The sequence below is a fragment of the Mustela lutreola genome, chromosome 16 (assembly GCF_030435805.1).
Source record: "Mustela lutreola isolate mMusLut2 chromosome 16, mMusLut2.pri, whole genome shotgun sequence".
Lineage (NCBI taxonomy): Eukaryota > Metazoa > Chordata > Mammalia > Carnivora > Mustelidae > Mustela > Mustela lutreola.
Window position 1 is genome coordinate 9459655 of NC_081305.1, and position 15590 is coordinate 9475244.

Here is a 15590-nt window from a genome sequence, read left to right on the forward strand (position 1 = left end):
GATAGCTACAATAGCTTCAAGCATCACATCTTCACAGCATCACTTCAAGCAGAGACAGGGTTTGTGGTCCCACATGGGACCACATGGGACCACAGGGAAAGAAAGGTCCCACATGCCTCCCCTTTATCATGGAAGGAAACTCACGCTCAGATGTCCCCTAGCAGAGTTCCCTTTAAGGTCCCATGGCCTGAATTGGGCCACAGGGTCGTCCCTAGACAGGTAGGCCCACTTTGTCTGACACAAAGGGCACGCTACCAGATTCTTGAACAAAACAGGGTTCTAGCAGCAAGGGAGAGATGGGGAGGTGATGGCTCTTGGGTAGACAGCCAGGAGGGTTTGCCAAAAACCTGTACCTGACAGAATCCGACTTACCTTTCAGATCCCCACCTCTTTAGGAAGGACTAATTCAACGGTCTCAGAGCTTTCTTGTTAACTCTTGACAGTGTATGTCAAGTTCTTTCTCTTTGTAATGCTGGTCACATAATTTGCTTGGTTTGTTATTTAACTGTGCCTGTATCTCTTGCTGGAGTGCCCGTCTTATAATTCAGGCCTAAGGATACAGGATCTGGCACGCAGGACCCCAGGAAGTTCGTTCTCCTTCCCTGCTCTGCCTCACTCCTCTTTTTCCCTATTTCTGATCAACAGAAATCATTGTGAAAAGTAAACTTTTCAGCTTTCCACTGACTTTTTTTTTTTAAGATTTTATTTATTTATTTGAGAGAGAGACAGTGAGAGAGAGCATGAACGAGGAGAAGGTCAGAGAGCGAAGCAGACTCCCCATGGAGCTGGGAGCCCGATGCGGGACTCGATCCCGGGACTCCAGGATCATGACCTGAGCCAAAGGAGTCATCCAACCAACTGAGCCACCCAGGCGTCCCTCCACTGACTTTTTTATTAGTAAATCTATCCCAGGAATGTTCAATTGACTTGTTGAGTGTAACTCTTTAATAAAGCAAGATCGTGGATGTTTAGCAAATAGAATGTTCCGTTGTGAATGAGAAGTCCCATGACTGGGAAATGGGGTTTCTCCTTTACTTTGTATAATGACAGGACTTGATTAAATATTAATCAGACTCTCCTGGAGACAGGGCCCGAGTTTAGTGATATAATTGTAACTCTTATACATAAATTGGGATTCATGCTCCTTTACTGCTTCCTCTGGAATATTAATGTCATTTCCTCCAAGGCTTGTGAAGGAGAACAGAGAGAGAGGGAGAAAGGGGCACGTGTCAGCCGTGGTTTCCTGGACTGTGAATGGGAAGGCCACAGGTTAGTTTTGACTGGAGTATGGTCCCTGTCTGCATCCCCCTTCCAGATTTTGTCCATCCGTTAATATCAGTTTGGCCCTGCTATGTGCCAGGAAGTGTTCTAGGTGCAAAGATACAGCAGTAAACCACAGAGACAAAGATCTCTCCCCACAGAAAGCTATGGATTTTAATGTTTCCTGGTATCTACACTTTCGAGAACTGTCGCACATATTCTCCACTAATGCTCACAAGTACCAGTGAGGCATAATTTCTTATCCCCCGTGATGGACGTAAACAAATTATCTTTTCCCTGCCAGTATGTTTTTCTCCTCTCGGTTGTAAAAATCTCTGTGGCAAGGAACGAATTCTGCTTTGGGTAGAGATGGACAGCTCCCATTTCAGTGTTTCAAAGGTGGATCAATAAACCAGATATGACCAACCAGGAAATCTTATCTCCAGGCCAGGCCAGAGTCCTCTCTGGAGCTTAAACCCCAGAACTATCAGCAAGACTTGATTTTCCCCCATTGAGATAACTGAAGAATAGTTGTTGGCAGACAGAATTCACAGGATGCTGTCTACCCATCCACACACAACTAAAGCACACACACATGAGAGAGAGAGAGAGAGAGAGAGAGAGAGAGAGAACCAGCCTGCCAATGTCTTTTGAAGTTCTGGATTTAGTTGTGCCAGTCAAATGTCTCCGAGAACCAACCTGCCTGTTTATATCCTCCATTTCCCTCCTTTCCCCTCTCTTATCTTTTCTGGTTTTCGACAAATTCTTGAATAGCGTTTTGGTTTCGTATTGCTGTCTAATATATTGCTGCAAACTTAGAGTCTCATTTATTAGAAATGCAGGTTTATTTTCTAAACCTTCATGGGTCAGGAGGCAGGGCTTAGCCAGTCTTCTGCTCAGGGGCTTCCCATAAGGCATCAGCTGGGCTGTGTTTTCATCCGGAAGCTTGCCCGGGGAAGCGTCCCTTCCACTTCATTCAGGCTCTTGCCAGCATTTGCTTCCTTGGAGCTGTGCGACTGAGGCCCTGTCTCAGTGCTGTTGGCGAGGGGCACTCTCAGCTCCTCAAGGCCACCCATGGCTCTTAGCAGTGTGGCCCCTCACAGGCCCACTCAAAGCATGGTAACCGACCTCCTCAAAGCCAGCAAGGGAGAATCTCTTGCTCCAGTTTTCTAAGATGGCCTCATACACAAGGTAACCTAATCTAGGGAATGCCATCATTATGCTTGCCACATCCTGTTGGTTAGAAACAAGTAACAAGTTCTGCCCCCCCATGAGGGGATGGCACGGTACAGGGATATATATGATTCATGGTGGGTCACCAATAAATGTGCCTGCTACTAGAACCCACTTTATGTATCAAGCACCACACTGGGGAATACCAAAGTGCAAAAGAGATATGGCTCCTTCTGTCTTAGAGCTTATATTCTTGTAAATTTGGAGCTTGTAAATTATAAAGCCAATGAAAAGCCGCCTATTCCCCAGTTTTGTGCTTCCCTATAAGCTAGTTTGAGTTCTTAGCAGCAGAAAGAATCCTAACCGATACAAATCTACTTTATAGATGGTGCAAATATGTAGATTGTAGAGGTCAAGGATCCTATCCTAGCACTTTTTCCCTGGGACCATAATCATGGAATGGATAAGACTTTGGGGGTAAAATGTGGGGGTTAGTTGTGTTTTGGCTCCACTGTTTCTGACCTTAGACACATCACCTTTTTGAGCCCCAGCTTTCTGATCTCTAAAGTGAACATAGTACCTGTTCACTGTAGGCCTATTCTGTGTGGTTCCCTATGTGACAGTGTTCTGAGAATAGCTGTAAACCCAGGCAGATATTGCTAATGCACTTGGAGACCAGCAACAAGATGACACCACTGTGGAATATTTCTGGACCAGTTGATTGTTTACCTGGGTCTTCCCAAAGGACATATCTTGAGAGGAAGCACTCTTCCCTTTCTTAGAATCTTTGCTTCTTTACTTCTGGACTCCCACAATGTGCCAAGTGAATGCTGGTCAGTCCATCCTTGCAGGGTCTTGTGCGTTCTTTCATCAGTGCATTTGTGGGAGATGGAATAATAACCCTTGAAAGATTCCCACACCCCGATCCCTGGAACCTGTACATAGCAGAAGAGACTTTCCAGACGTGTTCAGAGTCTTCAGATGGGGAGATTGTCCTGGATTATCTGGGTGGCCAGTGTAATCACAGGATCTTTATAAAGAGAGAGACAGAAGGGTCAGAGGTAGAAGGAAGGAGATGTGGTACTAGAAGCAGGGTTTGGAGTGATGCCATGGCTGGGAGGGGCCGCAGCTAAGGAACACAGCAGCCTCTAGAGGCTGAGAAAGAAGGAACAGATGCTTCTCTAGGGTTTCCAGAAGGAATATAGGCCTGCTGACACCTTGATGTTGGCCAAGAATACTCTTTTCTGAACTTCTGACTGCCAGAACTATAAGATAATAAATTTGTGTTGTTTTAAGCTGTTAAATTTGTGGTAATATCTTATGGCAGTAATTGGAAACGAATAGAGTGCTAGTCCAATAACAGTATTATTTTATATGTGTGGCCCTAGTGTGTGTGGGAACCAGATACTATCAGCACATCAGAAGCAGTTTGTAAGTATTTGAGGAATTTGCAAGCTCATTGCAAAGTCATGATAGCATGCAATTGACTATGTTGGGAATATTTACACAAATCAACAGCTAATTACAGCTTCTAGAAATTCTGGAGAGGTAGTTTGTCAGCATACCACTGTGGTTGGGTGTCTGTGGATTATGGGGAGTGTGGGGTGGGCAACGGCATCTAAATGGAGATAATGTGATACATGGTGATTCCAGAGGACACCGAGGCCCTTGAAGGCAAGGCCATGTCTTATTATCTCTAAAACTCTTCCTTCCCTATGCTTTACACATTGTATGCCCCCCAAATATTTATTAAATAAAATTTTGGAATATGTCCTCCTTTAACGACTGGCCCAGATGAGATCAGTCCTTCAGTCTTGGACTCTTACATACTATTGTCCAATCAACCATCCAGCAGCACCCCAAAATAGCAGAAAACGATGGGAGTTGAAGCCAGCGAGAATCTGGATTTGAGACACTGCCCTATCACTAATCGGTTGTGGGACCCTGCAGAAGTAACCTTTCTGAGGTCCAGTTTCCTCATCAGTAAGATGGAAATTATGGTTGCACACGGTTGTGTGAAGGTCAAACACAATAGTGGTTGTGGAAGGAGTTTGTAAACTCTAAAATGCCGTGTAGATGCCATTATCACATTGAAAACGGAGTTAGAGCCTCATGATGTAAAGCTGTGTGTGTGTGTGTGAGAGAGAGAGAGAGAGAGAGGGAGAGAGAACACAAATAATTATCTGTGCAGTTTTTTAAAAATGTATTTACCTTGAGAGATCTGAGGCTTTCTGAATATGAAACTTTGGGAGCGGGCCCCTCCTGAAATGGACAGGTGGTATTTTCAAAAAAGCCCCACGGGTGGGTGATTTCCGTTTACACCCGCTGTTGCATGGAGGCAAGAATGTTTGAGGTGAGTTTTCGGAGGCACCTGAGCTCAGTTTCATCGTTGGGAATGACCTGACTTAACTAAGTGATTGGTAGCGTTCCTTCCAGTAAATAACACTATTATTTACCTTCAGAGCCGGGCAAAGTGCCTGACAACACCATAGGCCCTTACCAAAGGTTTGTTGATCAGAAAATGAGAAAGCAGGGGAGGTGAAGATAAATTAGCCATGTGTCTCTGACCACTAGGTGGCAGGAGCATCATGCTAAGTCCAAGCTCAGGTGCCTGCCTGCCCTGCGGGGCGGGGGTGATTGACCAGAGCCTTCTTGAGGGGCCTTGAAGGTCTTCCTAAGGTAAGGCTTGTCATGGGAGTATAGGGAGGTGCAGGGAGCAAGGAGGCCGTTTTCACCAACAAGCCTCACACTTAGACAAGGAATTTCACAAAAGGCCTCACAGACAAAAGAAATTATTGCCATTGTCATAAAAAACCGCAGATAGGATAGAAAAAATGTTTTCATGCTGTTATAGATCTGTATATTCTGTAAATGTAACATTTCTTAAATTCCTTAAATGTATGGATAGCCCAAAGATGTAAATAGCAATTTCTCCCCGCTTCCCTGCACTACCCCCCCCCTCCGTTCACTAGGTCCCGCACCCCTTCCCCACAGAGCCAAGGGTGGGACGGGCCTCCTGATGGAAGCGACCCTGGACTGATCGGCCTCAGAGCGCGATGCCCTTGCAGGAGGAGCCTGGCTCCTAAGCAGGGTTTTTCAAAATGCAGCAGAATCACCTGGGGCTGGTGTGTATAAAAATTCCAATTCCTAGAGATCACCAGACTGTGAATCCGGGTCCCTGGCAGTGCTTCAGCCTGTGGTCGCCCTGGCTGTGAACCAGCCGCATGCAATTCTCACGCATAACCCAAGTGTGAGAACCCCTCCATCGGGCTTTCTCAGGAGCCTTGCTGGGGCTCTCATGGGCCATCTCGGAAGTCCAGAGAGCTTCCAGCCTCTTCCAGTTTCACAGACAGACAGACAGACACACACACACACATACACACACACAGGTTGTTGTTGTTTTCTGGATTATATGCACGGGGACACATGGTCATTGTACAAATCCAAGAATTATAAAATAAACATGGGAAACAGAAATCCTCTGTCACGGTGTGGAGCAGAGAGAGTTAAAATGTTAGCAGTTGGTGTTTTACTGCCTTTAATCTTGACCCCTCCCCACCTTTAGGTATAAAAATAAACCAGTTTTTTTTTTTTTAATTTTTTTCCTCCCCCTCCAGAAAACCTTCATAAAAGCAAATAGGATGCCTAACCCCAAAGAGAGCGTTTCGGAGACAGGCAACAGCAACCCAGGATGCAGGCCAAGTGATCTGGTTATGACACTAGTGTGTGTTCCTAAGAAACCCTCCAGAGTCCAAGTTCAAGGACATCTTTTTGAGACACATGTCTGGCTGTATAGTGAGGCTTAAATAAAGCTCGTCACAGACATACTTGTCGTTGTGCTCTCTTGAGATTTCCTTCCTTTCCCGAGGCTGTAGTTGTGCAGCTGTGCCCCGTGAGTTGATGCTGTTTGAGCCCTTCCCTGAGCTGCCCATGCAACCGAGTGCTTTCTGTGCATGATCTCACTGCATTCTTTTCTTTTCTTTCTTTCTTTTTTTTTATCTCATTGTATTCTTATGGCAATTCATTTGCTTGCAGCTGTTAGCGTCCTCATTCTACATATAAAAAAACGTGATTATGGTTACAGGAGGTGATGACAAGACTGACCTACGGGCCCCCAGGTATGAAAGTAATCATGGGGCCAGGATTTCTGAAATCCGTGTAGTCTAACTTTAGAGCCACACCCCTATTTACTATATTAACAGGGCCATCCCGCTGTTTCCAGTGCCCACCCAAGAGATCCCTTGTAGGCATATGCTGTTTTCCTTATGGGAGAGTCAACTGTGCTTTGCTCATTGTCTAGGATTTCCCATCAGTTCTCTCAACAATAGTGCAAGGCAGGTACTGGTTCCTCCCATTTTGCAGAAGAGGAACTGATGTTTGGAGAATATGATAGGCACAGTTCTAAATAATGATTCCTCCAAACCCTCCCCCCATGATTCCCACCCTAGTATCCATGCCCTTGTATAATCTCCTCTCCTTGAATGTGGGAAGCACTTGTAATTCACTCTTCATTAATACAGGAGATGACAAAGGTGAAGGGATTTTGCAGATGTTATTGGGGTCCTATCATAGGTGATTCTGAGCTAAGAGGGAGATTATCCTGAGTGGGTCTGGCCCAATCCGGTGAGCCCATAAAAGAGGGTCTAGGCCACGCAACAAGCTAGAAGTATTTTTCCACTGGCGTTGAAGCAGTACGCTGCCATGTTGTGAGAGGGCAGATGCGCGTGTGTGAGGGTCGAAGAGGGCCCTGAGATTGAGAAGGGAATATAGCCTGCTGACCACCTTGATTCCAAGCCTGTGAGACCTACACAAAGGACCCTTCTAATGATGTCCAGATTCCTGATCCATGGACATGATGAAATAATAATCCTGTAGTTTGAAATCCCTAAATTTGTGGTGACTTGCTATGCAGTTTAGGCTTCTCTGTCTGAACATACCACATCCAGGACTGTAGGGTCAGCCCACAGGTACTCCTTAGTTCTTTATAATAATTGCCTGTAGGACTCTTTGGCATCTTTCTGCAATTCATACACCACTACCCTCACCTCCCTAGAAAGTTCTGAAGTGAGGGGGCATGTAGATTTTGGTGAAAGATCCCAGAGGATCGAGTCCCACCTGTGTAGTCAAGCCCTGTGGCTCAATAGGTAAGTCACACTTCTTCAAAGCCGGAGGTTGTAGGTTTGGGTTCCACCATATTTGTGGTTTCCAGAATTAGCAAAGAAAAATTCAAGAGGGATGTCCAGGTGCATTTGAATTTCAGATGAATAGCAAATAATATTTTAGTATAAGTCTGTCTCATGCACAATTTGGGACATAATTATACTAAAAACTTATTTGTTTCTGAAATTCAACTTTAAGTGGGCATCCTGGATTTCAGCGGGCAGCCCCCCAGCAAGATGCCCCTTTATTTCCCGTGAGGCAGCACAGTGTAGTGGTTGATGAGGGCTGAACACATGGATTCTGGAAGCAAACTTGGGTCTGCATCCTGGCACCACACATCTGGCTATGGAATCAGGGCAAATTATTTCACTTCTCCTTGCCTTGATTTCTTCATCTATAAAAGGAGAGCATATAGTGAGAGGATTAAATGAAATAAACCATGCAGAGTGCTTTTCAGGGGGTCCTGACTTGGTAAGTGATATATAAATATTAGTGGGGTTGATGCTGGGAATGCCTCAGGATGTCCCAGCACCACAGCAAAATACTCAGTGGGTTTGGCTCTGGTTTCCTTCCTCACACTTCGGTGCCACTAAAATTGAGCCCTTCCAAAGTACTGGGAACATTTTGGGGAATCTGTTTCAATTTTGGGACAGCAAATGCTTGGCAGCGAGTGACGAGCTATAGAAGTGGCTGACAGATGGTTTCTCTTTCCATCTGAGTTTCCTGGTGTGGAGGAAACAAAACTTCTGTCGATGATTCATTGTTGAAGCCGGCTTCAGCCAGCATTTAAATAGAAACGGCTGGCTGGAGAAAACGTTGTCACCACCCAGAAGTGAGATCTGTTTCAAAACTGTGATGTGCAAAGTGCATTTCTTAGAGACAAAACCAGGTTATTAAATTATATGTACTGGCATGTCTTCTCAAGAAAGTCTTGCCTGGCTGCCCGCCTCCCCCGCTTCCAGCTGCCTCGTGGGTCCCAGCTTCTCTAAGCCCTGTTTGCTGGAGAGCAGTTTCCCTCAAGCTGGAGAGTCACACGGTTGGGGTACATACATTAAGAATGCTGGATCACGCAATTCCCTTTAAATCTTGATTATGATGTCAGGGAGACAGTTTTAATTTGATGTTGGGATGTCTTTTAAAATCTTTACAGAACTTGCTAATCCCTTTTTTATTAACAGGAAACTGACCCGAAGCTCAGAGACTCTAAGAGACAACAGTTTTTAATTAGACTAATAATGCTGTATTATATTAGTTTTAAGTATTCTTTTGGCAACTTTTTATTTTGACCTAATTTCCAACTCATAGACAAGATGCAAAAAATAGTGTACGGAGCTCCTTTATGCTGTCCACCCAGAGTCACCTACTGATCCATTTAGCCCCATCTGTCATGTAATTCTCTCTCCCTCTCTCCCCTGCTTCTCGTCGTCCTCCTCTTCCCCCCGACTTTCTCTTTCCCTATATTTTTTAAACCAGTTGAGTGAATTTTGAAGAGACATCATTCCCCTTTATACCTAAAGTACTATAAAATGTGTATTCCTTAAGAACCAGGACTTTCTCTTGATGATCAAAATCAGGCAATTTACTGGTGATACAATGTTGTTATCTAATTTGCTGTTCGCATTCGATTCCATCAGTTCTACATAGCTCCCTCCCTCCCCTGCCACCCCCATCCAGAATTCAACTCAGGGTCACCAGTTATCTTCAGTTGTCTTGTTTCTTATCTCTGTAGTAGTTTGTAATAGTTCTTCAGCCTTCTTTGGCTCTATTGATCTGGCCGTTTTTGGACAGTACAGTACCATTTTTGTTTTTTGCTTTTTGTTTTTGTTTTTTAGAATGTTCCTCAGTTTGGGCTTGTTTGGCATTTCCTCATGAATAAATCCAGTTATGCATATTCTGGCAAGAATATTACAGAAGTGATATTGCATCTTTCTCAGTGTACTGTATTAGGAAGCATATAATATAATAATATAATAAATGTGTCCATTTTGGTGATGCTGCCTTTGATCATTTGGTTTCTCAACTATAAAGTTAATCATTTTTCACTTTGTAATTAATATGTAATTTGTGGGGAACTATTTTGAGACTAGGTGAAAAACTTTTTTTTTTAAATTTTTAATTTTTTATAAACATATATTTTTATCCCCAGGGGTACAGGTCTGTGAATCGCCAGGTTTACACACTTCACAGCACTCACCAAAGCACATACCCTCCCCAGTGTCCATAACCCCACCCCCTTCTCCCAACCCCCCTCCCCCCAGCAACCCTCAGTTTGTTTTGTGAGATTAAGAGTCACTTAGGGTTTGTCTCCCTCCCAGTCCCATCTTGTTTCATTGATTCTTCTCCTACCCACTTAAGCCCCCATGTTGCATCACCACTTCCTCATATCAGGGAGATCATATGATAGTTGTCTTTCTCTGCTTGACGTATTTTGCTAAGCATGATACGCTCTAGTTCCATCCATGTTGTCGCAAATGGCAAGATTTCATTTCTTTTAATGGCTGCATAGTATTCCATTGTGTATATATACCACATCTTCTTGATCCATTCATCTGTTGATGGACATCTAGGTTCTTTCCATAGTTTGGCTATTGTGGACATTGCTGCTATTAACATTCGGGTGCACGTGCCCCTTTGGATCACTACGTTTCTATCTTTAGGGTAAATACCCAGTAGTGCAATTGCTGGGTCATAGGGCAGTTCTATTTTCAACATTTTGAGGAACCTCCATGCTGTTTTCCAGAGTGGTTGCACCAGCTTGCATTCCCACCAACAGTGTAGGAGGGTTCCCCTTTCTCCGCATCCTCACCAGCATCTGTCATTTCCTGACTTGTTGATTTTAGCCATTCTGACTGGTGTGAGGTGGTATCTCATTGTGGTTTTGATTTGTATTTCCCTGATGCCAAGTGATATGGAGCACTTTTTCATGTGTCTGTTGGCCATCTGGATGTCTTCTTTGCAGAAATGTCTGTTCATGTCCTCTGCCCATTTCTTGATTGGATTATTTGTTCTTTGGGTGTTGAGTTTGCTAAGTTCTTTATAGATTTTGGACACTAGTCCTTTATCTGATATGTTGTTTGCAAATATCTTCTCCCATTCTGTCAGTTGTCTTTTGATTTTGTTAACTGTTTCCTTTGCTGTGCAAAAGCTTTTGGTCTTGATGAAATCCCAATAGTTCATTTTTGCCCTTGCTTCCCTTGCCTTTGGCGATGTTCCTAGGAAGCAGTTGCTGCGGGTGAGGTCGAAGAGGTTGCTGCCTGTGTTCTGCTCAAGGATTTTGATGGATTCCTTTCGCACATTGAGGTCCTTCATCCATTTTGAGTCTATTTTTGTGTATGGTGTAAGGAAATGGTCCAATTTCATTTTTCTGCATGTGGCTGTCCAATTTTCCCAACACCATTTATTGAAGAGGCTGTCTTTTTTCCATTGGACATTCTTTCCTGCTTTGTCGAAGATTAGTTGACCATAGAGTTGAGGGTCTATTTCTGGGCTCTCTATTCTGTTCCATTGATCTATGTGTCTGTTTTTGTGCCAGTACCATGCTGTCTTGATGATGGCAGCTTTGTAATAGAGCTTGAAGTCTGGAATTGTGATGCCACCAACTTTGGCTTTCTTTTTCAATATCCCTTTGGCTATTCGAGGTCTTTTCTGGTTCCATATAAATTTTAGAATTATTTGTTCCATTTCTTTGAAAAAGATGGATGGTACTTTGATAGGAATTGCATTAAATGTGTAGATTGCTTTAGGTAGCATAGACATTTTCACAATATTTATTCTTCCAATACAGGAGCATGGAACATTTTTCCATTTCTTTGTGTCTTCCTCAATTTCTTTCATGAGTACTTTATAAAACTTTTTTTTAATCAAACTTTGAGCAAAAAGTTGATTTTCTAACATTTCTCTTGTATTTATTAGTAGGCATTCAATGGCAATTACTTATTATTTAATGGTGGATGCATAGATCTTGAAATTTTATTCATTTTTGTATAATCCATTAATATCATCATTTATTTTGATGCTCAAATTACCCCATATTTAGGCAGTGGGAGTCCCTAACCTGCCTTCATTGTATTAATGTTTAAGATTATTTTCTCTTCATGGTAAATGATCCTCATTTTCCTTTTCTAGTAGCAACAGAATTTTTAAAAATTTATGCTTAAAAGTGAGTTTATTTAAATAAAAATAATGATATAATTCTATACAATATGTGTATATGCATACATAGAATATTAAGAAAAATATTAATGATACTTTGGACCCAGATATAACAAAAATCACAGAAATGTTGGTGGGCAAATAACAGATATTTAGGAAATATCATGACCTGAGCCAAAAGCAGACACTTAACTAACTGCTCTTATATGGATATGTTGGCTCTCATTTTTGTATTTTAAATATTTGACCATTGTGTCCAAATCAAGAACTTAGAATGTAGGGTACCTGGGTGCCTCAGATGGTTAAGCATCTGCCTTCAGTTCAGGTCATGATCCCAGGGTACTGGGATTGAGCCCCACATCAGGCTCCCTGCTTGGAAGCCTGCTTCTCCCTCTCCCGCTCCCTCTGCTTGTGTTCCTGCTCTCGCTGTCTCTCTCTGTCAAATAAATAAATCAAATCTTTCAAAAAAAAAAAAAAAAAAGAAAGAAAGAAAGAAAGAAAGAAAAGAACTTAGAATGTTTCCAGAGTGCTTCTGTCTGGGCACGCACACTTTCTCTTTTACACTACCTCTTTTCCTTGATGCGCAATAACAATCCTTTGCCAGGTTTTAGGTCCTGGCCTTTCTTTGAGAAATATGGAATATAGCCAGGAAAATGAACTATCCCCATTACAACCTCACCAAGTTATTCAAGGCCCAATTTCGAAGAACCCTCTTTTAATCAGGTAGGTTTTTCTTTACGCATGCAATAAAAATTAGGTCTGGCTTACTTAAACTGTCCGTATGGGATTGCCCACAGAATCTAAGACAAGCCTGAAGATCTAAGCTTGGGGAAAATAGAAACATGGTAGCTTTGGGGGTCTGGGTATCAGGGGATCACGGGAGGCTCTTTAGGGTACCACCATCTGGGTGATGCGCTGCTTTCATTTTTCTGCGTTTACATCTCTCTTCTTAAACTTCATATTACTAGAACAGCCATTTGGCTTTCCCTGGGTCATGAGTTCCATTTGGCTAGAGGAGGGAAGAGCACCTTGACCTACCAGAACCGTGAAACAACATACAAGGCAGGGTCATTCCCCAAAGGAAAATCATGTGCAATTGACCGAACAGCTCAAAATCACAAGCATTTATTATGTACCAGGCCATTGGTTAAAAGTTTAACATCTATTGACTGACTGAATAGATCCCATAAACTGATAATAGTTTATTTGAGAGAGAGCTGAGCAGAGGGGAGAAGGAGAGGCAGGCTTCCTGCTCAGCATGGGGCTCCATCCCAGGACCTTGGGATCATGACCTGAGCCAAAAGCAGACGCTTAACTAACTGAGCCTCCCAGGAACCTCATGATAACATTTTCAGGTTGTCATTCCCCTTTTACAGAGGAGCCAACAAAGTAAGAGATTACAGAATGTGTGCAAGGTCAAACACATATGTGCAAGGTCATACAGCCAGTAATTGTAGGAGTCAGGATTCAAGCCTAGTGCATCTATTTTTAGGGTCCCTGCTTTTGAACACGGAGCTGTAGTAGGGTGCAGTCAATACTTGAAGCCTACAGTGCCCACCCACTTCCATTCCATAGAGACTTACTTATCATCTGTGCAAACGTCACTTCTACCTCTTTTGCACCCTAGGGCCCCATGCATCTCTCCCTTTTACACTGCTAGCCTTCTCCCTCTCACTCTGTCTTCTAGACAGTGGGCTCTTTACCAGCAGTGCCAGCCATATTTATTTATCTCTCGATCCTTTACAGTACATAAAACAGGGCCATGCACATAGCAAAAGCTTAGTAAATATTTGTAGACTTGAGGGGAGTCTCCTTAATAATACTTACCTTAGCAAAGTTAGATAATAGATGCATACATGCATACGTACATACATACATACTTACTTACATATAGATAGATAGATTGCTCCTGATTGAGAATGAGAGCTTTGGATATCCTCTTAATTCATCTAGTTAACAATAAACTACTTCGGGTCAGTGCGAAGGTGCACTGACTTCCTATCTTGCTAGTTGATGAATCTCAAAGGATTGTTGGGATATCCAGTCATCTGCCCTCAAAGACAATAGTCAGACCAGCTCTTAATATCAGCAGTCAACCTGAGCATTAGCTTGGGCTTAGTAAATAAGTATTTATGCTTGTTTTTGCAAAGGATTGTTTGTTTTTGCAAAGGATGAAGAGATCAAATGCGTTGTGATGTGTGTGATGGTCTGACTCTGCTTCCCAGCACAGCTTTTTAATTCATTAGGCTGCTGGCCCCCTCCTGCTGGCCTTGGATAGAATTCTCCAGAGTGAGGAAAACAGAAATAATCCCTTCTTGCTCCCTGGGCAGGCTTTCGAAAAACTGAGAAGGGCTGGCCCCAGAAGTCATTTTAATTGACACTGGCTTGGCTTTTGAATAATTTTTTTCCAATTTGTTAAGTGGAATTGTGTGTTTTCAGTGACTGAGGCATTAGAGAGAGCTTAGCTTGATTTCTGGGCCCAAATTCTGGAAACTCAGTTGCTATGCGTAGTGTTGGGCATTTGACTTAACTTTTCTGAACTTTACTTTGTCTTCAGTAAAATGGGAATAGTATCACTTTATAAGGTTGTTGCATTTGGTAAGTTAGTACATTAAAAACGCTCTTTTCCCCCAAAATAGATTCTAAGGCAAGGGTTTGGGTGCAAGTCATTTATTTATAAGGTGATGTTAAGAAGTAGGAGTTGGACCTTTGAGATTCTGTGTGGAACATGGCCCAGAATCATGACAGCAGAGGAAAGGGAATCTGGGCGTTTATCCCTTGGCTCCAATTCTCTGCTTCTGGGCCTGGTTTAGGATGGACATGTGACCCAAGGCGGACGAATCAGAGCCTTCCTGAGAGCACCTTGAGTCCCACCAGAGCTAGTGGAGAGGAAGTTGTTCTTTGTCCAGAGGAGAAGGGAGTGGCCGTCTTACCTGGGAGGTGTTAAGTTGGAAGAGCTGGCCCCCATCTTCCCCAGCTGAGCAAGTATGGGCCGACCACTTGACCTCTCTGCAATGTAGTATCCTTATCTGAAAGCAGGGTTGCTGCCTTTTTTTTTTCTTCCAAGGAATTGTTTTGATTCAGTGAAGGTATGTGTAAAAATGCTTGGCAAATAGCAAATCTTCAGTAAATGTTAGTTTTGTTTTTGTGGTTTGCCTTGATTTGAATTCATTCTATGGAAATCTCTGAATGCTAAACTGGGACGGTTTTTTGAAAGCGATTTCCCATCTTCATGAGTGTGTTTGTGAGCATGCCATCTGGGGCCTCTGTTAGTTTTGATGCCCAGCTCTGATACGTGGTGATTTACTTTCTGGGTACCTCCCATGGACACACGTCCCCCAGTCCTCAGGAAGAGCCTGCATCACCAGCCTTCTTTGTCTTATCAGTCCTGAAAGAAAGAGGTGTTCTTTCTGTCCCACTCATGCTGGGTTAGTAGGTACTTTAATTCATGAGCAGATAGACAATGGATTGGCCTTGGGGGACAAACCAAAGAGCGGTTGTACCAATATGTCCCCCTTCCCAATCTGTTCTGCCTGGACCCCAAACTGGACCAAATAAAATGGTGAAATCTATTTTTGCAAGATAACTCCCTAGTCTCTTGCCTGAGACCATTCTCTAGTAATCCCTTGATTAATCCCTATGCTTTTAGTATCGGAGGGACCTTTGTGGATTTCTATAATGCAGTTTTGTTCGTCTTTTGTCTCTCCTCTCGGTGCATGCAATAGCTAAATGGATCATTCTCTGAGCCTGCCCTGTGGTTCCCCACGCATATACCGAAAGATAGTTACTTCCCCTGGACAACTCTCCTCACTTGCTCCCGATGGACATTATTCACCCATTATAGC